The 27,983-nt window shown below is 47.5% G+C and overlaps 1 long non-coding RNA gene across 4 annotated transcripts; it reads right to left on the reverse strand.

The window, feature by feature from the left end:
- Positions 1-2,585: 2,585 nt before the first annotated feature.
- Positions 2,586-15,473, reverse strand: LOC109498293. 4 transcript variants are annotated; one of them, XR_002741252.2, is made up of 6 exons: positions 15,336-15,473; positions 11,817-11,971; positions 9,023-9,223; positions 8,726-8,923; positions 4,875-5,304; positions 2,586-3,765 (listed from the first exon to the last, which is right to left on the reverse strand). It is a non-coding gene; the product is annotated as an uncharacterized LOC109498293 (long non-coding RNA). The 4 variants fall into 4 exon arrangements; XR_006595806.1 differs by lacking the exon at positions 4,875-5,304 and having other exon boundaries at positions 2,587-3,765; positions 11,826-11,971; XR_002741253.2 differs by lacking the exon at positions 4,875-5,304 and having other exon boundaries at positions 2,587-3,765.
- Positions 15,474-27,983: the final 12,510 nt, after the last annotated feature.

Raw genomic sequence — 27,983 nt, forward strand, 5'->3', positions numbered from 1 at the left:
TCCCCTGTTCATGCTCTGTCTCTCTCTCTCTCTCTCAAAAATAAACATTAAAAAAAAATTAAAAACAAAAATCCAAGTCAGACACTGGTGCTTGATGGAAAGTATTTGTAAGCCTGATACTTAAAATGCTGTTCCCTTACTGTTTTTTTCTTTGCCAGCACCTCCCTTCTGACCTGCCTCACTCTCTTACTTCCTTCAGGTCTCTGTATTTTGATTAGCAAGACCTTCCCGGACCAGTCCCTATGGAATAGTAATGACCCACCCCCAGCAATCCCTATTTTCCTACATCTTGCTTCCCCCCTTCCGTCTTCATACCTAATACTGTCTGACACACCACTTACCTGAGTATTTGTTTGCCGTTTGTCTATTTGTCACCATGGGAATATAAACTTCGTGGGGGCAAGAATTTTTCCATTTTGTTCCCTACTGCATCCCTGGTGACTGGTCTAGTGCTTGCCACATAGTAGGTGCTGGTAGATATGCACTGAGAGATATGTGCACAGAGAATGGCACGTGTTCGTATGCAGGGACGGTGGCCAACTGGGGCCATAGGGTGGTTTAGAGAGTTTCAAGAATGCAAACAGCCTCTTTCAGGCTCAAGCAATATAAAAAATATACTATAAAAAAAAGTTCTCATCCTGTGTCTGGAATACTAATCATGCCTGTGAAGATACAAGATCAGAGCAAACAAAGAAAAATGAACTCTAATAAATTGGAGAAAGAGAGAGGCTCGGCCACCCCAGCCTTTTGATGCTACAGCAGATCTTTGGTATTTGCTCTAAATTCTGTAAATCAACTGCACTGACCTATGAGAAGAGACAATGGCAACAACAAACTGAGAGCCGGGGTTTTATATTAAGAAGGAACCCTAAGGGTTATGGACGATTTCACTGAGATTCAGCTCAAACTTACAGGAGCTTTGAGCTGGCGATTCGTGGGCCCGGGTCTGGTCTTCACCCTCTCCCGTCTGCAGGGCCCAGGGCAAGTGGTTCCCTCCTTCTGGGCCACCAGCAGGGGAATGAGGGGGCTGGTGATAAACCGATTTCCAAGGGCTCATCCACCTACAGAGTTCTGTGATTCTGCGTCTTGACAGGGTTTTCAACCTGTCCTCATTAATGCAGAGATTCAAAGATTCAATTAACCAGGACAGTAAATTCCCTGAGCATTCTGCTTAATTAGATTTTTATTAAAATAGCCCCCAATTTTGTTTATTGCATGAAAAAAAAAACCAAAGTATTTTTTTCGTTATTTTACATCTGTGGGGAATGTAAAAGCATTTAACTGTGACAGCGAGAAGTTTGGCTAGAACTTATTCCGTAAAGCAGAATTTCCAAATATTTTTGACAGTGACCCATGGTTAAAAAAATAAACCTTCCACATTACACACACACACAGAGTAATAAAAATTTTGCAAAACAAGGCTTCATCTTCCTGTGTGATGCAGTGTGGCATTTTCTATTCAGAAAATGTTAGTTGATACGCTAATTGATTTCATTATTCCCATGAAAAGTTTAGACTCAAAGTTCTCTAGGCTTCTACCTGTCTCTTGAAGAGTTGGGTGTCTAGGTAATAAAGTGTCCAAGATGTCCCAGGACTGTCATTTTGACAGCTGTCCTCTACACTAATGCTGAGGGAACTCTATAGCCACTTGACTGACTCTACGTTTTAATTTACACCATTGAAACCGTCTTTGGCATTTCCTGAGAGGTGATCCAAGGAAGCAGAGAGAAAAGAGCAGGAAGAGGCATAAGAGTTTCTGACTCCTAGCCTGGGTTCTGTTACTACCTGGCTGTGTGACCTTGGATAATTCACTGAACTTCTCTGAACCTTAGCTAACTTCAATCACGAGAGTGCCTGCCCTATCTACCCCACAGGCTGCTTATGAGAATTGAAAGCCACAAAACACTTTGAAAAGTAGAAAGCATGATATAAGTAGGATGCATTATTAACAATACCCTTTTTGATCTTAAGTGAGAATTTTAAGTGTTTCTGAAACAGATGAAAAATTAAGTGAAGCTGGAGTTTTCGGGGAAAGATTTGAGGAGAAAAAAGGGGTCCCATTACCCTTCCTGAGGTTTATTTCCCTCATGATGCCAATTTCTCTATGTCCCTGTTCCATCTTTGGTTCCTTTCCTCTCTCCCTCCCCCCTCCTCCCTCCATTCTTTCTTGTCTTCAGATTGTGAAAGGTGTCTTCATGTCTTCGAAAGTTAATTCCTCCTTTCCTGACTAAAGCAAATCAAGAAGGGCATCTGCATTCAGGCTGGCGTGTGTCTGGGAGTAAGGAAACGAGTGTGGGGTCACTGGTGGCACACGGGCCCTCCGGGCCTCCCTTCTGTGGGCAAGGTCCTTTACTTCTGTGCTCAGGTAGAAGGGCACAGATTTCCAATAGATGCCACCTATGGTCTTCGTCCTGTTATGACCAGAACTTTTATGATCAGAGAGGATCGGCTCATGAAGGACATCAAAGCTTCTGCTAACTGAACCAACTAAAATGGTCCACAGTGATTCATTCCTACCTTTCCAATGAGTAACAAAAGAGGAGGCAGATGAATCAGAATTTCAGATATATTTTATATCCCCGCAAGTTACACGTATTCCATGATGTAAAAGTCTGGTGTGACAGAACATAGAGATGCTCCAGGTCTTAGAGAGGTCCCCAGGTGAACGAGCAGTATCATGTATCCTAAAGAGACATACTAAGGCTTACTAAAAGATATCTTCAAAAACCCTAGCCTATCATCCTTTTTCAGCCCACATTCAAGAAAAGGAGAAAGTGACAGAGAAATGGATGAAAACAGTTGGCCCAGTGGGCAGGGTGCTATGTGCTTCTCCTCCCTTCCCGTGTGACTCAAGCCAAGTGATGGGAGTTTGAAAAACACTAACATGGAAGACGGTGCAACCGTAAGGGGAAATTGACATCTCCCATTGTCCCTCTCCTGCAGCTCAGTTGAGATGTGGCCACGTGCTGCTACTGGAGAGACCTTGAGAAAGTTCTTGGGGGCAGCTTTCAATTCCTGCATATGGCAGACACCAGTGGAAGGGGAGATCTGGCTTGAGTTGCCCTGAAAGTTTTGGCCCAAGAAGATGACCTATAAGGAGAAGGTGGCCCCAGCAGAAGAGGATTCTATCAGTGTGGCTTTGGAGGAATGAGGAGGAACTAGAGAGCAAACCCACAAAAGCCCTTTCTTTGAGGAAGACCCAGTGTTTGGGCACTGACCACACAGAGCTCACCAAGGGCAGATTACAACGGCACCAGCTGAATAAGACCTTTTGGCCCACTTACTGTTTCTCCCACCACAAGCTCTCTCACCACTACCCAGGATAAGCCTGGGCATCCTTACCTTGGATATATGGTCAGGGGGAAGCAGAGGGAGAGACAAGTGCAGAAAGAATGCAGAGCGACCATTGAATTACTTCTATCTCTTGTCTGCAGTTGGAAGTTCGGGATGGAGCTGGAGATGGGATGTACTTAAAAAAACTTTTTTAACGTTTATTTATTATTGAAAGACAGAGAGACACACAGAGCATGAGCAGGGGAGGGGCAGAGCCAGAGGGAGACACAGAATCCGAAGCAGGCTCCAGGCTCCGAGCTGTCAGCACAGAGCCCGACGTGGGGCTCGAACTCACAAACCGCGAGATCATGACTTGAGCCGAAGTCGGACGCTCAACCGACTGAGCCACCCAGGCGCCCGGAGATGGGATGTACTTTAAACTGGACGTGAGATAGATGTCTTGGTTTCGATCTGACGGTGCCTTTTCCAGATCTGAAAATGATACAATTACTTAACTGTGAAAGTGGCTGGGAAGCGCATAGGCCCACTTGAGCTGTCATTCGGGGCTGGGGAGAGGGATCCCTGGATTGGGGTTAAAAGGTAATGGTGAGAAAGAATAAAGTTGTTTTCTCCTCATACCCCAAGGAGCCTGGGTCGCATAGTAAATCCATTACACCAGGTATTTGTTATCTTTCCTTCCTCGCCAAATATCCCGTAGGGCTCATTAGAGGGCCTCTCTTTCCCCTTGGATCCTGAAATCCCTTTAACTTGTATGGCATGCCGGCTGGGGCTGTATGACATATTGTCATCTCAGTTGCTCTCAGCCTAATTCACCTTTGTGAGAACTGCCAGTCTGGCATGAAGGAGGCTGCCAGGCCTAACTCACTCACCAAACATAATGGCACGTGCGGTAGCAGGAAAACACGGAGAACCAGCTGGTGAAGACGAGATTCTAGCCCCAGCTTTGTAACTAACTAGGTGGCTTTAGATAAATTACTTAACCCCTCTGGACCCCGGTTTCATCTTCACACAGGTGAGAGGTCACATCAACTCCAGCTTTGAAATTCTACTTTTGACATGTTTTGAGTTTCCTTCACTTCGTCTAGCTTAAATCTTGAGTCGCTAGGAGATAAAAATTAATACCAAGTCCCACAATATTTACACCTAGTATGTACCAGGTGTCTTCACAGATGTCAGCATATGAATCTTCCAGCAGGTATTATTATCCCTAATTAAGACGCAATTTAAGAACAGACTGAAGGCCACAGAGTAGAAGATGTTTGCTCACTGCCATTGAATTAACAAGAGACATAACAGTGGTTTGAATCCAGGCCTTCTGATTCCAAGGTCAGTGCTCTTTCTACTCACAGCGTTTGTTAACTTACAGATTATTTGACTTATTTAATAGGGTTCTCAGTCTGGGCTTGAAGCCGAGAGGGAGGTAATGAGTCCTACTCGTTTTCAACTCCTGCAAAACACATCCTCCCGGATACACACTCATCTCTTCTTTTGACTGAGGGAGGAGAAGAAGGGAGAGAGAAGGAGGAGGAATGAGAATGATGTGTGATGCTCTCAAGTGGGAGTAGGTAACTAAGACTCACAGAAGTACAGCCTTCTTTTCTAACCTCATCTTCTGGCTTCCACATCATTCATCCACACCTGAGACGGCCAATCCTGAGCCAAAAAATATCATTCAGTAAATATCATTCGTGCATCAGTGTTCATCGCTAGTACTCCTTGACCTTGGTACTATATCCCAGGCCCTGGTTCTGTATACCAGTTACTATACACCTTGCCCTATATACCAAGCAGTCATGGGACTGCTTGGAGGCTGGGACATAGAGAAGCAGAAAGGAAGAGAGAGAAAACAGTGAAATAGTACACTTGGCCCCCTCTCTCTGACCATTAGGATTCCCTTTTCTGCTTTGAGCCCAAACTAGAGTGTCCCCTTGTCCCCACCCCGGAGCACTCACCATCTGTGACCCACTGTCCTTTTCTGGATTTTGAGCTGCTTTGAGTGCAGGCAGGGAGCTATCAGAGGGAAAAATAATGGCAAACTCACCACCAGGACAGTGGTATTTTGAATCCCTGTCTTTCCCCACCCTGTCCACCTGCTACTGTTTACTTTTCCAAGTTCTCAAATACCTGCTCCCCACAAGCAGTGGGAGAGATAGAGCTGTTCCAGTCTGAGTCAAGAAAAGGGACTTTCACACTCCCCCACCCTCATTTATTGGCTAAGGGCCATGGGATCGGGGGGTTAAATGGCCAGCCACTTTCAGCTCTTCCGGTCATGGGGAAAAGGGGTTTCCATAGCCTGGAAGCAGCCCTGTAAAGAGAGAGAAAACATTGAAGGGAGGGTGCAGAACCCATCAAAAGAGACCTGAGAGAGTCTTGGAGGAGCGCCAAGATCATCTACCACAGGGGCATGCCCAGGTTGGGCAGATCCCAGAACCGACCATGACCAGGTGACCCAAGAACACTCGAGGTGCTCATCTTGGAGTGAGGGGTGGGGCCGCCCGATCTGTTCCATCCACTCCTGACACCACGATCGTGACTTAATTGTGTTTCATGTTCACCTTCGGGTTGAATGAAGATGAAATGCCTGCAAAGAGCTTTCAATTTCTGCGGTAAAATAATTTAGAAGCCCCTCTGGCTTTTAAAGCAATTATTGCTGGATCGAATGTTCCTCAGGAGACTCCTGCTATTTCTTAGAGCCCTTTGCTCAGTGCTTCCTCTCGTCTCCTTTTATCAACGCATCCCCGACTGTCCGAGCTGCTGTCAAACTTGCTTCCTGGACGTTTGCTATTTAGCTGTGTTCCCCTCCACATGCGTGTGGGTTCTATTTGGATGGGGGAAAATAGCCTTCCTGGTGGTGTCACGTGGTAATTCGAATGCTGTACCACAGAGGAAAACCCCTGGTAAAGAGGGCCTGGCAGGCCTGGTGTGAGATCAATGTTGAGACACGTGAGGTCATGACCGTACCCCACGCAAACCACTGAGTGGTGTTGAGAAAGACTGGAGTGACCCCTTCCTACAATACGGTGACTTCCGATCTCCCATTTGCCTGTAATTTTTTGCTTGGTTTGGTTTCGGTTCTGGTCTGGTGTTTGTACCAACACAAATCCAGAAGACAGCCATTCTTCAAAAATATCCGTAAAAGCCAGCTTTGCAGTCCAAAGGTCCATCTTGATTCCAGCTTTCTGCGGCTTATGAGGGCTGAAGTGTGGAGTATTTATTTTCTTTCCAGACATGGAAACACAGTTCCAATCTGCTCGGGCAAAATGGAGAAGCCAAGAATGAGGCCGAGTAACCTTGTGGAAAGGTCAGGAGGCACGCAGCCAGGCTCCGCATGGTCGAATCAGGGACCAAGGAGCTGCCAGGTTCTAGCTCCTATTCTTGTTTCTACTCTGTTTCTCTGCTCCTTGATTCAATCCTCTGTCATGGCAGACCTACTTCCTCCCAAGCTGGTGAAGAGGGTTGCTGATGGATCGTAGGTTTCCCACTGGAGACAGAGCGACTTCCTTTACTGGTTCCAGGATGAAAAATTCCAGAAAAGTCTTTGATTCTCCCATCTTGCATGTCAGGGCTTGCCCCTCCTCCACCCGGGGCAAGTCAACTGGGGAGATGAGGTTCGTGGAAGAACATGGAAGCTCCCGAGGTAGAGGTGTGGGCGGGGAAGGGCAAACCATTCTTTCATCCATCCATCTATCCATTCATCCATCCATTCAACAGATTTTTGTTGAGCAAAACATGGAGACTGAATGAGGAGCCAGAGTCCTCACTGGCTGGGGAGAGGTGGCCCAGAAGTCGGTAGATGAAGGTGAAGAAATAAGGGAAAGGGCACCTCGTGCTCAGCAAGGCACCAGAGGTAAGAGGAAACGAGGCGCTTGTGCCAGAACGTAACTCAACTGCTCCTTTGCAACGGAGTTCTGCTGCGGAAAAAGTGCCAGTCCAGCCACACAGTGCACTTAGAAATGTAGTTGCTTCATGTTCTGGTGCAAGTCCCTTCACTCACCGTAAGGCAATGGCAGTCTGGGCCCTAGCAGCGGGTCTGCGGATCATGCCCTGAGTAGCTGTGCCCTCGGGAATTCTTACACATGTTCCATAGGAGCCATGTACAAGAATGCTCCTAACAGCTTTGTTTATAGTAACCAAAAAAGGTAACAACCCAGATGTCCATGAACAATAGAATAGAGAAGTAACTGTGCTGTGATCAGACAATGGAATCCTATGTAGCAGACACAATGAATAAACTCTTGCTACATATATCAGCATGGACGAATTTCAAAAATACCGCGGAACATAAAGAGCAGAAAGACTATAATTACTGAGTATTCAGAGGCGCATGGGTGGCTCAGTCGGTTAAGTGTCCAACTTCGACTCAGGTCATGATCTCGTGGTTTGTGAGTTCGAGCCCTGCGGTGGGCCCTGAGCTGACAGCTGAGAGCCTGGAGCCTGCTTCAGATTCTGTGTCTCCTTCTCTCTCTGCCCCTCCCCTCCTCGCTCTCTGTCTCTCTGTCTCTCTCTCATAAATATAAACATTAAAAAAATTTTTTTTTAATTTTTTAAAAATTAGTATAGATTCATCATATGAACTTCAAAAGGCACCATTAAGTAGTATAGTGGTAATATAGTAATATAGTGGTTAGGGATCCATTATAAATGGATTAAAACTGGGAAGAAAAGCAAGGGAGTGAACAACACATGTGTGGGGTCAGTGGCTTGCCCGGAGGGGGTGGGGGTGGAGAGCCAATTGGAAAGGAGCAAGTACACAAAGGGTGTCAAGGTATCAGCCATATTCGAATTCCTTGAGTTGGGTGGTATTGTGTGGGTGCCCGGCTTTATTTTTATTCTTTGAACTGTACATATATGTCAGGCACACTTTTTTTGTAAGGACCATCTATTTCACAGTGAAAATATTAAAAAAATATATTTAGTCAAAGCCAAATTTTCCTCCCCTCCCCAGGCCAAAAAGGTTGAAGTTAGTGCAGACGAATGGTATGAGCCTCAGAGGAAGGAGGACTTTTCCAAATATGGTGCCTTGAAGATCTAGCATGGCGTCAGTGAGAGAAGAGAAGGGTAAGCGACTCCCTGCCCACCTGCCCTGGGTACCAGCCGCTGGACTGATGTGTCCTGCCATGCCTGCTCGCACGGCCCTGGGACCTCCCCTTGCCCACCTTCTATGCCTTTCTTCCCGCACCACAATCCTCAGGATTTAGCCTGTTTGGCTTTTCTTTTCCAAGCTGTCACGGCATATTCCATTGCTTGCTGCTTTCCCACAGTTGCCCGCTGAGTAGGACTCAACAATCCTAACTTTTCCAATTTTTTGACCCCCTGCCCCCCAAACAAGGGCACAGATCCATTGGGAGGTGAAAGTGTGAGAGCATGTTGGATGGTGTAGAAATCTTTTCTAACACCACTTCCAAAGTTCGTTCACTCACTATCTGATTACCTTTTTAGGGAAGGTTTATCATTTGCCGGCTCAAGTTTATTTTAAATTCTGTCTGGTTTGCAAACACATTCTTTGTCGACAGCTCTGGTTTGAAATGTTTGGGCACACTTTGCTCTGGGTAAAACACCGTTGTCAAGTCTCTTTTAAACCGCTTTTGTTAGATGGTCTTTCTGGCCCCGCACGTTGGCATCCAGTAACCTTAGAGACATAGAAACTTTGAGTTAGAAGGGACCCTGGAAGTCCCCCATCCAACTTCCCACCCAATGAAAGAATTTTCCTGAAACATTCTCTGCTCACCAGCCTCTGAGAGCTTGCTTTTTAAGGGCCTTGCTGGAGGGACAAAGAGTCCCCTTACAGGTTACAAACTCGCTGTAAAACTTTGCATCCGTTTTCACTTTGTCATCAAGAATCAGTAGTCAGCACGAGCAAGTCCAAGTTTGCTAATGGAATTAAAATGAACGCGGACTCACAAAACCAGTTCCAGAGGTCCAGCAGGCCCTAGATTGGTCAAAGACACCTTTAATCTGCTTCATATAATCATATCCTGGATTAGGAGGGACTGAGGAACAACAGAGAAACTGGATCTATCCACACACTTGGAAATAGGGCAGGGAAGCCAGGGGGATTTGGCGAATCGCTTGAGAGTCCTGTGTGCACACTCTCCTCTGTCCCTTTGTCTCTGCTTTCTTGCCTCCTTAAAGGTACAGAAACAAATGTAGATGGTGCCTTTCCTCCAAGAGCCCCTGCTGAGGGTCGCGGGTCTGCTCTGTCTCCCTTCCTCTCCCCTCGTCTCCTGAGTCGCTGGCTGCCTTTTCCCATTAAGCTGGGCCCACCCCAGTTTCTGAGCCCACCCAGAGACGGTGTGATGTGTGTGGATAGTTGCCTTTTCCACCTGTCTCCCCACCTTTTGTTCTGCTCTGCTAGAGCTTGGAAGCAAGCCATGACCCCGGCTGCCACCATAGTTAAATGGGTTTGGGCCCTGAGCCATGCTGGGACATTGATGGCACAGGTCCTTCAGGGTGAGGGAAGGAAGCCAGCCTGGAAAAGGCTGGAATTAACTAATGGAACAGAAGGGTTGTTCCATGCCAGAACCCCTATCTTACACAAGCTGGTGAATTTCTGGGCTAAAGAAGGGAGCTGAAGATGCTCCTTAAGAATTGGGGATGGGAAGTCCAGGCACTGGAGGGCAGGGGACAGTTAAGGGTGCGGACCCAGTCATGCATGCAAGATGCACTGGGCCCGAGGAGCTCAGGCAAGGTTGAGAAATGGTGCGTGAGTCCTGATGGGTGGAGCAGGGCCTTTGCCAAAGGAGGTTCACAGACCCGGGGACACCAGAGCCTTCACAGCAGGATGTCGCTGGCAGAGCCCAAGTGGGTGGGAATTCAGGGACAGGGGTCAGCCCATGCCGCAGGGGCAGACTACAGCCAGGCAGGAGGTCAGGGCCCCAACCTGATGGTTAGGGAGGCCAGCGTGCCCCAACAGGGAACCAGAGGCTCCTGCCATGTTGGCACCAGTGGCATACCGGGCCTAGATACTGGCATGGCGCTGATGCGTTAACAGACCTGCCTGGGGCCTGTCTGAGGAGGCGGGGGCTGACTTCCCTGACTCGTGTGTGACAGAGGTGTGGCAGGAGAAAGACCAGGGGGTGGGTGGCTGACTGGGAGGTGGATTAGGAAACGCCATCTGCATACCATAGAGATTATTCAGCCGATTATAAAACCAAAGCACACCCCTTCAGCAGTCAATACGGGGCACCAGGTGGTTTGCATGAGGGAAGGGGAGGGGAAAGTCAACGCTGGGGGAGGGGAAGGAGGAGAGATTTGCACAGATGCAGGGCAGTGCCGAACTCTGGCCTCCTCTCCCAGGCCACGGGGACGGGCAGCAGGCAGGGGCTGAAGGGGCCATTTTCTCACGATCTCAGGGAGATGGAAGCAGTAGCTGTGTGCTTTGGTTTTCAAGTTCACTTGCAGGGACACTGAATGGAGGAGGGGCATTGTCCTTATGCTCCGGTACAGCAAAGCATCTCTCTTGCGTGTGAGGATAGCAGAAAGGGGAGCTCCATGATGGTCCCTGTTCCTCTGGTGTCATGGAAACAGCGCCCCGGGCAAGAATACCCACGTATTCCCAGAGGGCAGTCTGAGACCCCAGGAGTCTCCCTCCAAGACTGGAATGCCAGGGGGACTTGGGAGGGGCTAGAGGGCCTGCATCGTGTAGGTGGAGGCAGGAGCCACTGAAGTTCCTGAGCCACCTGCTTCTTTCGCTGGGTAGGGACCCACAGCCCATTGAGCCCTGGGAACACTAAGCTTTGGGAGCTGATGCTACAAAATGCCAGGTAAAGCAATGGAGCATTTCAATATTCACCTTTTAAACAAATTCCTCGCCTCTTTTAATTTCAGAGAGGTTTTCTGAGTCTATAGTTACCTTGGTCCAAGGGTAAGCACATTTTTAAAAATTTTTTTAAATTTTGTTTCATGTTTATTTTTGAGGGAGAGAGAGAGGGAGACAGAGTGCGAGCTTGGGAGGGGCAGAGAGAGAGAGGGAGACACAGAATCTGAAGCAGGCTCCAGGCTCTGGCTGTCAGCACAGAGCCCAACGCAGGGCTCGAACTCGCGGACTGTGAGATCGTGACCCGAGCTGATGTTGGACACTCAACCGCCTGAGCCACCCAGGCGCCCCAAGCACATTTTTTTTTTCTGTAAAGAGCCAGATAGTAAATATTTGCAGATTTGTGGGTTATATAATCTCCGTTACTACTGCTCAACGCTGCCCCTGGGGCATGGAGGCAGCGGCAGACACTACATCAGCTCATGAATGGGATCCTGTTCTAATGAAATTTGGTCGGTGGACACTGAAACTGCAATTTTATATAATTTTTTACAAGTCACAAAATAGCCTTCTTTTAATTATGTCACTAATCCAAAAATGTAAAAAGCATTTTTAGCTTGACGAGTGGAGAGACAGACTGTGGCCATAAAACGATTTAATCCCTATGGCGGTGGGAACTGGCTCACGGCCGGGTCCCCAGTGTCTAGCACAGTCTCTGAGGTAGAGTAGGTGCTCAATAAATTTCTGTTGGAGGAAATGTACATACTTTACGTACAAGGAAACTACCGCTCAAACAGGTTAATCGACTCTCTCAAGTGCGGGGCTAGTACTCAACTTGCATGGTGTTTGGACGGTTGCAGAGTTGGGTGGGTAGTAGTTCTTCCAAATCCTGTGCTCCTTCTACTGAATCACAGCTTTAATCTTTGCAAAAAAAAAAAAAAAAAAAAAAAAAAAAATCAGCACATGGAAGTTCACAGAAGTTGGAACTGGAAACTACCTGAGGCATAAACTAACCAACACGAGAGATCTTGTAGTGTCACTTTTCAACATGGCCGAGTTGTAGAAACTTGACTTTAATTCCTCAGCTGTTTTCTTTTTTTAAAGTCTAGGGCCCGTGCCATGGCCAGTCTACCTTGGACAATGGCTGTGAAGAAAAACGTTAGGGGCTTTGCAAATATTAAGAAGTCCCCTTGAGGCCTGAATCATATGTAAGTTCTTCAGATTGGGCATTTTCTCAGAATCACAATTTTGTTGGTGTTGTTTTAAAATTTTTTTAATGTTTATTTTTGAGACAGAGAGAGACAGAGCGTGAGCAGGGGAGGGGCAGACAGAGGCAGACACAGAATCTGAAGCAGGCTCCAGGCTCTGAGCTGTCAGCAGAGTCCAACGCAGGGCTCGAACTCACAGGCTGAGAGATCATGACCTGAGCCGAAGTCGGATGCTTAACCCACTGAGCCACCCAGGGGCTCCTTTTTGGTGTTGTTTTAAACAATGGCTCTGTGTAAGCATGGTGGGGGAGGCTACGAAACCTATAAAAATCCAGTTCCCTGGTGGAAAAACTGGTTCTTCAAAGTTAGCCTAAGTCAGTCTGTATCCCCACCTGTATCGACTCCTACACTGTTTCGACTTAAGTCTCCGTCTTAATTACTACACTTCTTTTTTTCTCACTCCCATGACTCACTCCCACACTCCATTCTCACTTGGCCTCAAGCCTGCCGGCTCTTCAGGGCGTGTGGTTAACCACAAACCACCCAGCATTCCAGGATGCAGGTTGGGACCCACTCTCCTGTCTTAGAACCCGCACCCATGTTTTGCCCTCAGCCGCTGCTTTGGGTGGACTCATATACTGCTGGCTCTGCTGAGGCCTTGGCCATGGGCTGGGCACCACTGTGGTGCCTCCCGTGGGTGCTGCCCTGATAACCAGCAGCAGCAGAAATGGAAACTGGAGTGAAAAGCTGTTGCGCAGCCCAAGGGAGCGGTGTCTCAGGACGGGCAGTTGACCGCATTTCCCGAGGACTCTCCTTCAGAGGCCTCGTATCTGACCGGTTATGATGGTTCTCATACTAGGAAGCATAGTTAATGTCAACTTAAGACCCCTCCCCCATTTTTTTTTTTTTAAATAAAAGCAAGATACAGTCCGTGTGGAAAGTTTGAAAATATTGATGAGCACAATGAAAATAAAAATCCACCTATAATCATTGTACTCAGAGATAACCGCTATTAAATACTTTGTGTATTCATAATTTTCCAAACATACTGCAGTGCTGTTTTGTCACTGGATTTATATTCTGTCACCTGATAATACAACAGGAACACATTTCCATGTCGTTAGGCATCTTTTTATAATATGATTTTTTATTGTTATATTGGATTCCATGATAAATGTGGCACAGTATATTTCATAAACACTGACTGTTCAACATTGAGGTTTTTTCTGGTCTTTCATGCCGAGATGAACATCCTTAATTATAAATGCTTTTATGCATCTCTCGCTGCTTCCTTAGGATTTATTTCTATAAGTGGAATTAATTAGGTCAAAGGCTGTGCACATTTTTAAAGGCCAGATTGCCTTCTAGAGATGATCCAATTTTTGCTCCTACCAGTAGTGCAAAAAGTCTGTGTTCCCCAATGCTTGCCAACATATTTCGGATATTTAATAACTTTTCATTTCATTGGTGGAAAACAGTATTTCATTATTGTTTTATTTTCTTAGATAGACAACTGAATTTGTCAGTGTGCTTTTCAGCTATTTGAACGCAAGTAGGACTCCTCTTGGAAGGTGGAAATGTGCTCTGCTACCCAGCAGCAGGGGTTATTTGAATAAAGTAACATTGAGTGGATGCACAGCATATGAATGAGAAGCAAAGGAGAAAGAGGGAGAGGGTGATGACCTTCTAGAAGAGTCTCTTGTTATTTAAAGAGGTTAGTGATGTTCTCATTTCTTTTTTTTCTCTCTTTTTTTGTTTTTAATCTCAAGTTTGTTTCTGAGCAGGTAATATAATCACATAGTAATTCAAAAGATATAGACGGGCACACAGTGAAAATTCCTTCCATCTGTGCCCTCAGCCAACAACGTTCCCCCTCCCTGGAGGCAATTATATTAACAGTTTTTATGGAGCTCACAACAGCCTTAGTCCCTGGACCAGTAGCAAAATAATCACTGGGGAACTTGTTAGAAATGCAAATTCTCAGACCCCACCCCAAACTTTCAGAAAGTTGTGAGGGGAGGTCCAGAAATCTGTTTTTAATAAGCCCTCTTGGTGATTCTGGTCACGCTGAAGCTTGTGAACTACTACTCTAGATATACTCTATGCGTATATATACAAATATACATCAATTCCCCCCCCCCTTTTTACATGTGTTTTACATTAATATTTTTGGAGATCACAGTCCCCTTTAAAATATTTGTAATGGCACATACAGTGTTGAAAGTTTTGCAAATACTTTGAGGGAGTTCACAGTCCTTTCATGGACTTGATATTGAGAACTTTTTTTTTTTTTTAATGTTTATTTATTTTTGAGAGAGACAGAGCATGAGAGGCAGAGGGGGCAGAGAGAGAAGGACACACAGAATCTGAAGCGGCTCCAGGCTCTGAGCTGTCAGCACAGAGCCCCATGTGGGGCTCGAACTCACGGAGTGAGAGATCATGACCTGAGCCGAAGTCAGCGGCTTAACTGGCTGAGCCACCCAGGCGCCCCAATATTGAGGACTTCTATTGAGTAGGGAGAGGTGGCAAGTGAAGCAAGAGATGAGGTGTATTCGGAGAAATGGTGCATTCTTTCAAGGGAGGGTCAGGTTTAACGGTAAAGAATGGAGTGAGCAAAACAGGTTTAGAGTAAAGGCACTTTTTTAAAAGTGAAATTTACATATATTCAATGAGCTATTCTAAAGCATACAACTCAGTGGCATTTATTGCAGCTACGGTGTGGTGCATCCCACCGCCTCCCTCTAGGTGTGAGGGGAACTTTGTCCACTTTGAAGTCAAGTTTCCTTGAGAGGAGAGTATTCGGGACAGCCAAAGGTGGAGTATGAGGCGGGGCACCAGAGGAGTGGAACGAAGCAGGTGAGCGCAGGGATGGTACCTTGAGGCAGGGGGGTGATAAGGCAGTCAGGGAATCTGGGGTGATGGAAGCCCAAAGGAGATGCACACGGCAGGCTGGTGAGGTGGTGGCCGGGACGAATTGCTGCTGGAACTCGTGGATAGGTGGGGAGAAGGACCAGGTTAACTGAGAGCCAAAGGTACAGGCAGCCCACTGCAGCATTAAGGAACATGTGCATACACACCTTGCGGAGGTTAAATGGTCTTACTCCAGCATTCCCAATGGGGTGGTTAGTGTGGCAGCTGTCCTGTCCTCCCAGGACTCAGTTTCAAGCTAGAAGAAAGGCAGCAGAAAGGCACTATTCTTTCCCACACCTCTCTATGACGCGGGGGGCCCCAGAAGCTCCATGACCGATTACTCCTTACATCCCATTGGCCAGAACTGGGTCACATGCATATCCTTAGACCAATCGCCATTCATTCCCAAAGCCCAGCCCATTGTCTCTTGGACAAAGCCCATGATCTGTTAGTGAGGGAAGACAGGTGAATGGCTGTTGCAGGGGTAACCAGCTGCATCTGAGGCAGATCTCTGGGGTCCCTCCTAGCTTAATTCAGTGGGTTGAGGGGAGAAGAACGGGAATTTACCATGTAACAGGGGAGATGAGACCAAAAGGAAATACACACGAGGATATAGATAACAAAGACTAGGAAAGCAGATGCAACCAATGGACAAAGACAGTGAAGTCCAGTGGAGTCAGTGTGGCATGGGAGTTTGAATAATCTTTATTTATTAAAATGTTTAATAATATTTATTGAGTCGTGTGACCTTGGACAAGTCTGTTAACCTAAGTTCATCTTCTCATGTGAAAAGGGGACTGACTATAAGATTTCACTCTTAGATATTAATGTTGCAGTGAGGTGCAGTGAGAGGGCATTTGGCCAAGAGAACCAAGTATATCAATGAGGTAGACATATGTCATACCTTTTTGATCATTTAATCCTTTGTGGAGTGCACACCCCATCTTCTTGCCACAGGAGAAGATCTGACACTTGCTTTCCCAGCCTCCCTTGCTGCCAGGGGGCCAGCATATGAGCCTGGTTTATTTAGTGGGACACACTCCCCAAAGACTCTAAAGTTGATTATGTAAGGAGCAGGTGCTGTGTGAACCCATTTAAGTGAGAGTGGCAGCTGATTGGTCCATTTCCTAGATGGTGTGGACGCGATTCCCAGGGCAGTGTCCGTGGCCCTAGCTGGGGATGTTGGGGGGGGGGGGTGAGCTGGAGTGTCTGAACACAGGAGTGGCAAAAATGGTGTTTCCCTGGGACCACTTTTGTGGTGTGATTTAGGGTGTTATTCTAGCTGTTTCTAGGCTTGTTTCTTTAGCCCTCTCAGAGAGTCTGTGAACTACCTAACATTCTTCAATAAATATCTTTTCTACTTAAATTAGCCAGTTTGGATTTCTGTTATGCAACTGAGAACCATGACTTCTTCAGTCACCTTTCCCAGTGAAAACAAGAAAGTGGGGTACCAGCCATTTTCCAAGGAGATTGAGCTTCAGGCCAAGACTGACTTCTTCTTCTTTTTTTTAATGTTTATTTACTTTTGAGAGAGAGAGTGTGTGTGTGTGTGAACAGGGGAGTGGCAGAGAGAGAGGGAGAGAGAATCAGAAGCAGGATCCAGGCTCTGAACTGTCAGCACAGAGCCCGGCTTGAACTCACGGACTGCAAGATCATGACCTGAGCTGAAGTTGAATGTTTAAACGACTGACTGAGTCTCCCAGGTGCCCCCAGGAATGACTTCTTGACCAAAGCAAGTCCAACCGGGAGAAAGTAAGAAAAGGAGGAGAGCTGGATCTGGTTTTTTTAATTTTTTCTTTCCCAATTTGGACTTAAGAAACAGAAGAAAATGCCACTTATTCTGATATTCTGAGACTTGTAACCAGGCAGAGTGGCTCTTCCCACAAACAGACTAACACAGTGGCCGATAAAACACCCTCTGGGAGAGCAGCACTCCTCTGAAGGCAGAGAGTGACCCTACCTCTCCGTGAAAAGGACCCTCATGTTCCCTCGGAGACCAACATTCACCTGCAGGGTTGGCTTGGGGCTGTAATCGATGCAATGCACTTGGCCATCTGTAGGTCCTGATTCAAAAAAATACGTATTGAGTGCCTGCCATGTGCCGCCCACTGCTCTAGGTACTGGGCATACAGTGAACAAGGTGGATGAAAATCCTGCCTTCCTGGAGCTTACGACCTAGTGGGAGAAGACGATAAACCCATAAATAAAAAGTAAGTTATGTCCAAAGGTAGAGTGTTCTGTGGGGAAAAATAAAGCAGGGACAAGAGCTAGGGAATACTGTGGGGGGCTGGGATTGGGGAAAGCATACATTTGGTTACCATGTCCAAGAAGTCTTCCCTAAGACGGGGGCATGAAGGTAGCGAGGGACTTGGTAAGACATCAGTTATTACTAAGGGGGTGTTTATGATGCTGTGCATTCCAACCCTCCCCTTCTCCCCACTGAAAACACCTGTCAGACACAACCTAATTGTGGGGACTTTAGGAGAAACACGGGAAGGAAATTCCAGGCCATTGTGAGTGCCTCATGCTCTGGTGGGTAGAGGTTAAGAGCTTTCTCGGGTGCCCTGGGCCACCAAGCTGAGAGGGGTCAGCTGGGCAGGGCTTCCCCAAGGAAATTACTTCCGAAAATAGGAATGACAATCGCCCAGTCCCGTCCAGTTGGCAGGCAAAACCCTGTTGATAGGCTCTGGGGCTTTACTGAAGGCAGATACCCTTCCTGATGAGAGAGGAAGACCCATCTTTGCATCAGTCTTTCCGCCCCAAGCAGTAAATCTACACATGGCCCTGAGAAAATGTACCCAGTCTTAAAACAACAAACAAACAAACAAACAAAACAAATTAAATACAAATACAAACAAACAAAGCCCCACTCTGGATTCTCTATCTGGAATTCTGATTCCCTCAGAGTCCTTACAAGCCAGGCTGGGCCTTTTACTTCCTTTCCAACCAGACTCCTCTTTTTAATACAACAACCCTGGGCCCCTGGGCTATAATAGCCCGCTCATATTCATCCACCGCTCCCCCCCCCCCCCCCCCCCCACCGCAACCTCTTCCCCAAGCTCTCATTATCACTATGATTCCTAAGAGACCACGAAACTATAAGGGAGAAGCACAGTAGATTTCCCCGGGACGCCGATGGAAGGGAATAAAGAGAATTGCGGGGTTATTGGGGCCTTGCAGCTTTTTTATTACTAAGGGATTCTGTGCCTTAGAAACTCTATATCGTAGGCTTTTGTTGCTGTCAGGAGTGATGCTTTTTACACACCACTGTGCACGGAAACACGGTCTGACCTATGGTATAACAAATCCAAAGTACCAAGCAGCGATTTGTAACAAGATTTTAATGTATTTTCTCTCATTATCCAAGAGGAACCTTCCCCATGAGTGCTTGCTCTCCTCGGAGTCTGTGATGGGGGTCAGAAAGATTGCAAAGAAAGAATACACCCCTGGATATGTCTTTTACTACATTCCAGAGACTAATTTAATGTCTTCCCTGCCAAAGTTCTTAATTTCTTTGCCTTGCACATGGTTATTGCTGGGGGGACTATGTGGCTTTCGAGAGCCTTTTGAAAGGAATAAAAATTGAGATGCAAATAGGTGTGATGCATCTTTTTTGCTTTGCAAAATTCCTATATGCAATCTAACCCAGTCCTGCAAAGCAGCAAGATCTAAAGAATTTGGATTTAATGCCTCAAAAACAATAGGTGGCAGGTATGGGAAATGAGTAAGTATTAAACCCATGTCTCTCCAATCTTAGACTACATATATTTCTTGGGTACTGATACCCATAAGCAGTAGAAGTCATATTCAGCTAGTAAGTTGAAAAAAATATCCATGCATCCACGCACAGATATTTACTGACTATCTAAGAATGTAGAAAGACTGTGCTGACCACTGGCTCATAATTGGTGTCCTCAAGGAGCTTGACATTTTGGTGAGAGCAGCAGGCAGACAACCAACAGAATGAAGTAAGGGCAAAATAGAGGAGGAAGAAGTGTGGGAACCTTTTAATTATTTTTTTCTTTTTTCTTTTTTAAAATGTATTTATTTATTTTGAGAGAGACAGACAGTATGAGCAGGGAAGGGGCAAAGAGAGAGGGCAGAGAGAGAATCCCAAGCAGGCTCTGTGCTGCCAGCACAGAACCAGATGTGGGACTTGAAGTCATGAAACTGAGATCATGATCTGAGCTAAAAACCAAGAGTCAGATGCTCAACCGACTGAGCCACCAAGGTATCCCGGGGGAATTTTAATAAGCAAAAATGTTCCTTTCTTGATCTTCCTTGTCAGTAGATAATGGCTGTCAAAAGGATATTATGCCCGTCCCATCCCAGAGTCATAGCACGTTAGTGGGCCCTGTGTTGGGTACCAGCTATGTGCCACGCATGTGCTACAGTCTTTATATACGCTCTCTCATTCGACTGTCACATCGATTGTAGGAAGCGAGTACTATTGTTAACTTCATTTTACAGATGAGGAAACCGAGACTCAGAGAAATTAAGTAATTTGCCCAGGATCACGTGACTGTGTATCGCAGAAGCGATATTTACAACTGGGTCCAAGACCAAGTTCTGAGGATTAGCCGTTGGTGGTCTAATTCATCATTGCAAACATAGTCACAGTAAAGAGCGGTGGATAACAATCTGTAGTTCAAACACTACTGATGAATGTTGTTGGTCTCTGGAACTGCCCAGAATAGGTGTCCTAAGCCAGGGGCTGAGGACCTGAGGACTAGAAACAACTGTAAGGGACAGGAGCAATGTGTCTATTCAGTACTCTCACTTGAAATATAATGACTCTTTAGACTTTGATATTTACTGCCGTGTTTTTGTGCTTCTTGGGGGAAAGCAAAGTTGAGCCATTTTGTAGTAATTCCTCTAAGTCTTCAGACTCTGGCAGCCCAAGAAAAATAGCAAGGAGAAGAGACCACACCTTCTGCATGATGAACTCATAAACTATGAGCTCAGCTACCTGCATCGTTCTCTTAAAGGCACAGCTGCAGGATAGCTTGAGCTGCATTGGTTTGGAAACCCTCAAAAGTGGGCCAAGACCTTCAGTCTGGTTTTGGAATGGGTGCTATTCCTAACCCCCTTCTGCAGGGAGAGGGCAGGTCATGAAGACCGCAGTTGCAGGCTTTGGACGGATGAACCAACCAAGATGGCGGCACTGCCAGTCATGGGCAGAAGGCATGGAGTGACCCTGCCCTCCTGCCTCCTGGGCCCTCCTGTTGTGCACCCTCTTTCCCAGGCTCAAAGATGTGTCCTGTGCTAAGAGGAAAATTGCAATATAGTTTGGCTTAGTTGTCACTGTGGCAACACATAAAAGACAAACTGCAGTAAAGGCAGCAAGTGAGGCCTAGAAAAATCTGATGATATAAATTAATTTGAGAGCTTCCAGTAAATCCTGTCTCATAGGGCTAATGTCATACTTTATGGTCAGTCCTCTGCTCTCAGCAGGGAAAAGGACCTTCTGGCTTGCCATTTCCTCTCTCTAGTCTTACTCTGTGTTTTCCCAGTTCCTGGTAAAGTGCCTGCCACATAATAGGAATTCAGTTAATGGCAAATCCATCCAGAAGGAGGCATTGGGGGAGGCTTCGTGTAGGATGGAGCACGTCCTAGAGAAGGGAGGAACTGCTGGACGGGACCTTAGATGCACCCCAAATCCTACCATGGTGTCAGGCCTCAGGGGAGGCCCAATGTGGACTCAGAATGTTTTGGAGCTGGAGTCTGCAAGGACTTCATGCTGAGGTAGAGAAATTCTACAGCTAGATCCGGAGGGACAGAGGTAAGAACCTCCTTCTAAAATCAGAGTGGAAGGAGTACAATCTGAAGAGATGGCTGATATTTTTCACTGAAAACTAAAATGGTATATATTGAGGACCCAATCCAGCAATGCTGGAGGTTGAACTTAAGGGCTAGGGCAGAAAGAAGCTGGCCTTAAACAATAGTATCAGGCCAGGCAGCCGGATGGAGAACGAATTCTGGAGGCTTCCAAGCATCATCCTGAAGAACACATCCACCCATCTGAGCAATGGGTGCTATAGAAACACTCTGGATGCCGGCATCATGTTCTCGATTTTGCCTAACTTCTTTTTAACCTGCCCTTAGTATGATTTCACGGCACCCTATATCTGCCGTGGCTTTCAGGGTTTCAAGCCGGGCTGCCACGCCACAATTCCTCTGGGTGACTTCAAGTTGACGGTCTCCGAGGAAGAAAGGCTTTCCTATCTGGGGCTTTCCACCAGACCTCATTTTCAAGAGGGTGACAGTCCTGAATGTAGGCCCTCCAAATCTGAACCTGCCTGAGAGTGATGACGGGCTGGGCCAGCCCCACCTGCTTGCCCTTGTCCAACCTGTATATCTTCTCCTACAGTAATTGCATCTTCTAGAGAACAGCCGGGAGCTTCCTGCAGAGCCAAAGCCTCGGGGGGGGGAATTTTGCCATGCGGTTACACGCTCTCAGGTTCCCAGGGAGGAATGTAGCTTGTTTGGAAGATGTTTGCTGTCCAGGCATCAGCAGAGACCTCGGTAAATCTCCCACTGACCCACTGACGTATGCGCATCCAAGAGGGGCTTTTCCCTTCCCCCTCTTTCCCATGATTCTCCTTACCCCCTCCTCTGTCCCCCTCAGCCCCTGGATACATAGCCTTAACTTGAACACCATACCTGCCACAGGGGAACAAGCGTGCAGACAGACTGTTCCGGATACAATTATTCCTTCTAGTTTCAGCAAGGCTGCCCTCAAGCAGAGATCTGACTGCTGTGCTGAGTCAAGCTCTCTTCCTTCAGCTGCCAGCTCAGGCTCAAAATCCAGACTTCTTGCCTGGCCGTGTGGCTTAAGGGGAGCCGGGGTGACTCTCAGATATACCAGCTCTCTCACAGTAGGGGGGCCGGAGGACACCGCTGAGGCCTACGTGTTTTCCCTTCAAGTTGCCACAGCCCCCGAAACTGCTATGAATCTTCCAGCACTTTCAAAGGTAACCCTGCGGGAGGATTAGGATAGCAACCCCCCAACCCCCCACTGGTGCACGAACGTATCCATTCATCAGAAGTTTCTTCCTAACACCCAGCTAAGAGAGATTCCTGGAGGGAGAGGTGCTTCTGAAAGATACTGGTTGCCTGAGGAGGTGGGGAGAGGGCCTCACCCCAGGGGGAGTTGCCCAGATGACAAGGATAAGCCTCACTTTTCCTGGGCAGGGCAAGTCTTGTCTCTACCTTTCACTCCCCGCCATGGCGCCAGGCCCCTCTGACGGAACGCCCTAGAAGCCATTCTCAAAGTGCGGTTCCCAGCTTTGTTCGGGAAGTCTCCTGCGCGGTCTGCAGACCGGTTCAAAATGCACGCGTGTACTTCCCGAGTACAACAGTCCACCCTCGGGCGTCACCCGTCGCCGTGGCGTCAAATCTGAGGTGCCCTAGGGTAAGCGGGGAGAGGGGTCCCGGCATCCTGTAAGCATCGTCATCATCATCATCACAGAACATTCCCAAGATTCATGAATTCGGCCTTGACACGCATTCATTCGGCCAACTTTCACCAGGTATCGTTTCTCTGTGTGCTGGGTTAGGTAGGGCAGGAGACAGAATAAGAAGACAGTGCCCTTGCCTTTCAAAAGAGCCTCTTTACAGTTCTCTGCATTCTGACAGAGGAGCGCAAAAGTGCTGTGGGACCCAACCCATGTCTGCAGAGCTTACCAAAGATCTTCCCGGAGCAGGCGGCTTTCAGCAGACTTGTGAAGCAACGGTAGTTTACCACGCAGACGAGAAGGAAGACTTCCCAGGAGGCACCATGCCAAGACCTATTTCTGGGAACACGTCAGAGAAAGTTGCTGAACTTTTTACTCCTTCGTTCAGAAGCCAGATTTTTGAAGGGAGCAGCATCGGGTTGAGACCCAGTCTGAGATCTGTCCTTAGATAGATCTTTGGACATTTGGACATGGGGGAGGGATGGGCGTCCTAGGCTGAAGTGCCAGCAGCATCAAGGGCAGTGGGGAGTGGGCCATTCGGTTCTGAGTATAAGAAAAGTCATAGGGAGGAGTGGGGTTGGAATTGGAACTTCTCACCCCTCGGCCAATCAACCGCCTCGTCCTATCCATTCCATCTCTAAATGCAGTGAGTCGGGGCAGAGATGAACACTCAGGTCTTGTCTGTCCTCTGCTCTCAGTCCTTGTTGCCCCTCCCCAGACCCTCATCATTGCTCTGCCTTCCCTCTCAACTGCTGTCCCCGCCTCTGGCTTCTTTCCCCTCCCATCCATGACCCGCACCCCCATTAGGGTTGCTTTCCTCAAAATGCAAGTTGTTCTTTGCCATTCTTCTGCGTAGACCTATCTCAGAGTTTCACCATCATTTTGGGGCAATCCCCAAGCCTTAGAATGCCTTGTATCATAAGGCCCTTTGGGATCCAGCCCCTGCCTGCTCCCTAGCTCTGTATCCACTGCTCCCACCTGGCACCCTGCTTTAGATACACCCAACTACATGGGCTGTGTCGCCTCATGCCTTCAGGCCTTTGTACATGCTGTTCCCTCTCCCTGGAAAACCCTTCCACATCTTGTCCTCTCAGCAAACTCCTGTTCATCCTTTAACGTGGACTCAGATACCACCTCCCTCAGCCTTCCCATGAAGACTTAATCATTGCCATTACTCATCTCTATTTATATTGTTACTCTTATCAACTCTGTGGCTGGAATGAGCCCCTCACAGTAGGATCTTCTGCCAGACGCTGAACATCTTTAGGGCAAGAACTGAGTCTGATGCCTTTTCCCAGCTCGAGCCCCTAGCACAGGGCTGGGCTCATCCTGGAACAAAATGGAACAGATTGCTGAGTCAAGTTACACCGGGGTGCAGGGGCCCTCTGCTGTGGGTGCACTGCCTATCACCTGAGGAACTGTAAAATGCCCATGTCCTGGCCCCACCCCATCCCGCAACCAGGATCTCTGGGCGGGGGGGTGGGGAGCGTGGTTTGGTTTTCTGTTTTTTTAAAGCTCCCGTGAAGCCAAACTTGAGAGCTACCGGTGAGGCAAAGAGGAGGAATCTGGGGATCAGGAGACCGGAAGCCCAGACCACCACTGAGTCATCCTGCGATCTTGGGCAAGTCAGTTATTCCTCTGGCCTCGTTTTTTCATCTGTAAATTGGGAGTTCCAAAGCAAAAGCTTCCCAAGACCCGTTCCACATCACTGACGTTTCCTGAAACATCATTAGGCCTTCGCAGGTTAGGGCGCGTGCTGGGCACCTGGCTTGGTTCTGCTCTTCTCCTGACCGGTGAGGGGAAGACTGCTCATCCCTCAGCCTTTCCCGTTCTTCCCTCCACCACGTGTCCTTCTGCCCTTCCTTTCCGGTGGTCCCCAGCCTCAGGAAGCAGCTAGGAGCAGTTGGGGACGCAGGTGGGCTCCCAGCCCGTTTGACACCGCTGAACTGAAGCGGGATCTCGGAAACCATGGGCCGGGGCCACTTTCAAATCACCGGAGATGATTTCTTTCAGGAATAAGTGTGCTTCACATACCACTTTTTCTTTTCAAAATCTCAGGCTTCTCTTTGGAGAGCACATGTACAAGGATATAATTAACAGTGAACTAGAAATATAAATGGTGTTTCCCTGGTACTTAGCTGAGGGATCCGGAGGAGCGGGACTCTGGGTGGGGAAGGTCACTGCTTGTGAAACTCGGGCTTCTCTGCTGGGCGTACGGAGATTCTCCAACAGTTAGTCCCTGAGCATAAGAACGGCCTCTTGCAGCCCCTGCAAACAATTTCTATCATCGGCAATCCGGTGTGTCCCGATCACAGACGAGACTGTGTCGTGTGGTAATAAGCAAAGACCGAGCCCACGACGCCTCCATTTTCATTAGAAATAAATCTTGTCAGCCTGTCCCCACAGTCAGTATGAATTTGATGTCTTGCAAATAAAAGCAGCTCTAACTTGAGCAGACACCATCCATTATCCTGCCATCTGTTGTGTCCCGGTTTCCATTTCGGGATAACGGAAAGATAGGGCTTTCTTGAAAGCTTGGCACTGTGGGTGCGGAGGAAAACACACTGCCTTCAAAGGATTTTATACTGGGTCTCCCGGATTACATACCATGAAATCAGCCTTGGGTCTGTATAGTCCCCAAATTGCCGGGTTTTCCCATTTTGACTATTTTGTGTCTTTCCTGATGATTAGGGAGGAGGAATAAAATCACTTTTCCTTTCTCACTTATCTGCCCCTTTTAAGGGTCATCAGTTCCTAACCCTGGCTGTGCATTAATTTTCTGGGGAGCTTTGGGAATGTCCTGATGCCAGGGCGGCCCCCATCTTTCCAAGATTTGGATTTAATTGCCTAGGGTGGGCTCCGGGCTCCTCTAACTTTGAAAAGTTCCCTAAGTGATCCTAATGCACAGTCACGGTGAGGACCACTGGGCTGAGCAGTGTGGAGCTTGGTCTGCTCTTGTACAAAAATAATTCACAGATGTTGGGTATGCTCTCGTGAATCTTTTTTTTTTTTTTTTTTCAGATTCAACACTTATTACACCATGGAGGGCAGACACTATGTGTCATATGGTTCTACCTTATGCTTTGGAGTTGACCTCTCTCCAGCCCATCAGTCTCCAAAAACTGTTTCTATTCTATTTATTCGTCTGTCTCATAAGTGCGTATTGTGCGCCTACTTTGTGTGAAAGGGTCTTGGCTGCCATGTGTCTTTACTAGTGTCCTTTTCAGTGTTTTGCCCAAGTGAGTGCTTACAGACTCTCTGTGCCCCCAAATTACCAGGGAGAGATAAAAAAAATGCAGATTCCTAGGTCTCTCCATTGAGTTTGAATTTAGTAGATAGAGGACGCAGCTACACTGATGCTATTCATTCTAAATAAGCCTCCTTCTGAGACAGGCAGGGTGTTTGTCTTCCATAGCGCTGGCAGAGCGATCTTTCTACAATGTAATTCTGTGTCACTCCCCAGTTTAAGATACCGGAATGTCCTCCCATGGACTGTACGATGGAGCCATATTCCTCAGTTAACAGGAACCACCCGTTGTGATCAGCTCTGCCCCGCTTTTTGGGTTGTGCTTCTGCCTGTTCACGTCTCCAGGAACCTGTGTTTCTGTTCTGCTGAGTACTCGCCGTTCCCCAAACACCCACCTCTGTGCCTGGAAACTTGTCTGTTCTAGTCCCTCCCCTTTTTTTTTTTAACTTTTATTTTATTTTATTTATTTATTTTTTTAGTTTATTTATTTTGAAAGAGAGAGAGAAGGGGAGAGAGAGAGAGAGAGAGAGAGTGAGCAGGGCAGGGGCAGAGAGAGAGAGGGGCACGGAGAATCTGAAGCTGGCTCTGTGCTGACAGCCAAGAGCCCGACACGGGGCTCGAACTCATGAACCACGAGATCATGACCTGAGCTGAAGTCAGACGCTTAAAGGACTAAGCCAACCAGGCACCCCTAGTCCCTCACTTTTAAACCAGACCACCCCACCTCGCGGCTGCCTCCAATAAACAGGAAGCTCTGTCTCTTCTCCATCTCCTCTCTCCCTCTGTTCTGCCAGCTTCTGACCCTTTGACTCTGTTGTCAACTGACGTGGCCTTTGTCAGTGATGACCTCCCCGCTCTCTAACAGGCTTGGCTGGCCCTCCTCTCTGGCTCTCCCTTCTCCTTGTTTCGCTTGACTCTTAGGTTCACGGCCAGCTTGCCTGGCCCATACCCTGGAGGGGCCCATTTTGGCTCGGGTGAGCAGGGATTCAAACACATTTGCTTTTCACCTGGAATGCCCTTTCCTCACTTCTTGGCCAGCGGAGCTTCTCAAGACTTCGCTCCAAAGCCACATCCGCATAGATACGCTTTCCAGTGTTCCCAGGAAGAATGAGTGGCTTCTTTCTCTGGACTCTCCGGGGACTCTGGGCACACTTGGAACTATCCTTATCACACTCTTGCTGACCTACCACTCCTTGAGGCCGGGAGCTTATCTTAATGGACCCGCTGCTGTGCCGGATCTTCAGTGAGTGCTTCTTAAATATTTGCACAATGAACAAAGGCTTTCTGACTTCTCCTCTGCCTCAGGTTTACATTCTGGGCTCCAGGTGCTGGCTACCTAGGGAATGCTAACCACAAATTGCACATCAGTAACAACAAAGTACAGAAATGCGCCAATCCTAACGGGCTGTGCGTCTTCCTTCCTGGGCTGGGTCATTCAGATCTCTTAGGTGAATTTATGGCCTTATTGCTCCAGGATTAATTGCTCTATGTCCTGCACACTTTGACACTCCTGCTCCACATCACCCAACCTTAGGAATTAGTTCACCTTCTGAGAGTTGTGCACTGAGTGGTAGTCCCAGATGAAAATTAACCCGAGTCCCTCTGCAACTTGTTAATAATTATAAGCAGGGAGAAGCTTAGCAATGCTTCATATATGTATTGTTAAAACCCAGTACGTAATCCTAACAGATAAATAATGCAACCCTTATTCTCACAGTGAATTTCGGCTTTTTCGTTTTATTACTCACCTCACTGGAGGCTGACCTGTGAAAGTATAGATCTGTGTTAGGACAGGTTATAGTTTATCCGAGGGTTGTTTTTGCTGGCTGGGCTGGGAAGAGCTCATTATAGGAGTTTTGCTGTGACCTGGTCCCACAGCATGGCCTCTAAGGACAGTGCTGGGCTATAGTCAGGCTCCAGTGGATTCTGTAAACTTTTAAAAGTCATGAGGGGTGGGGGTGGCTGGGTGGCTCAGTGGGTTAAGCAGCCGACTCCTGATTTCATCTCAGGTCGATCCCAGGGTTGTGAGATCAAGCCCCGAGTTGGGCTCACCTCGGGGCATGGAGCCTACTTGGGATTCTCTCTCTCTACCTCTCTCTCTGCCCCTCCCT

This window comes from Felis catus, chromosome A3 (genome assembly GCF_018350175.1).
Source record: "Felis catus isolate Fca126 chromosome A3, F.catus_Fca126_mat1.0, whole genome shotgun sequence".
Lineage (NCBI taxonomy): Eukaryota > Metazoa > Chordata > Mammalia > Carnivora > Felidae > Felis > Felis catus.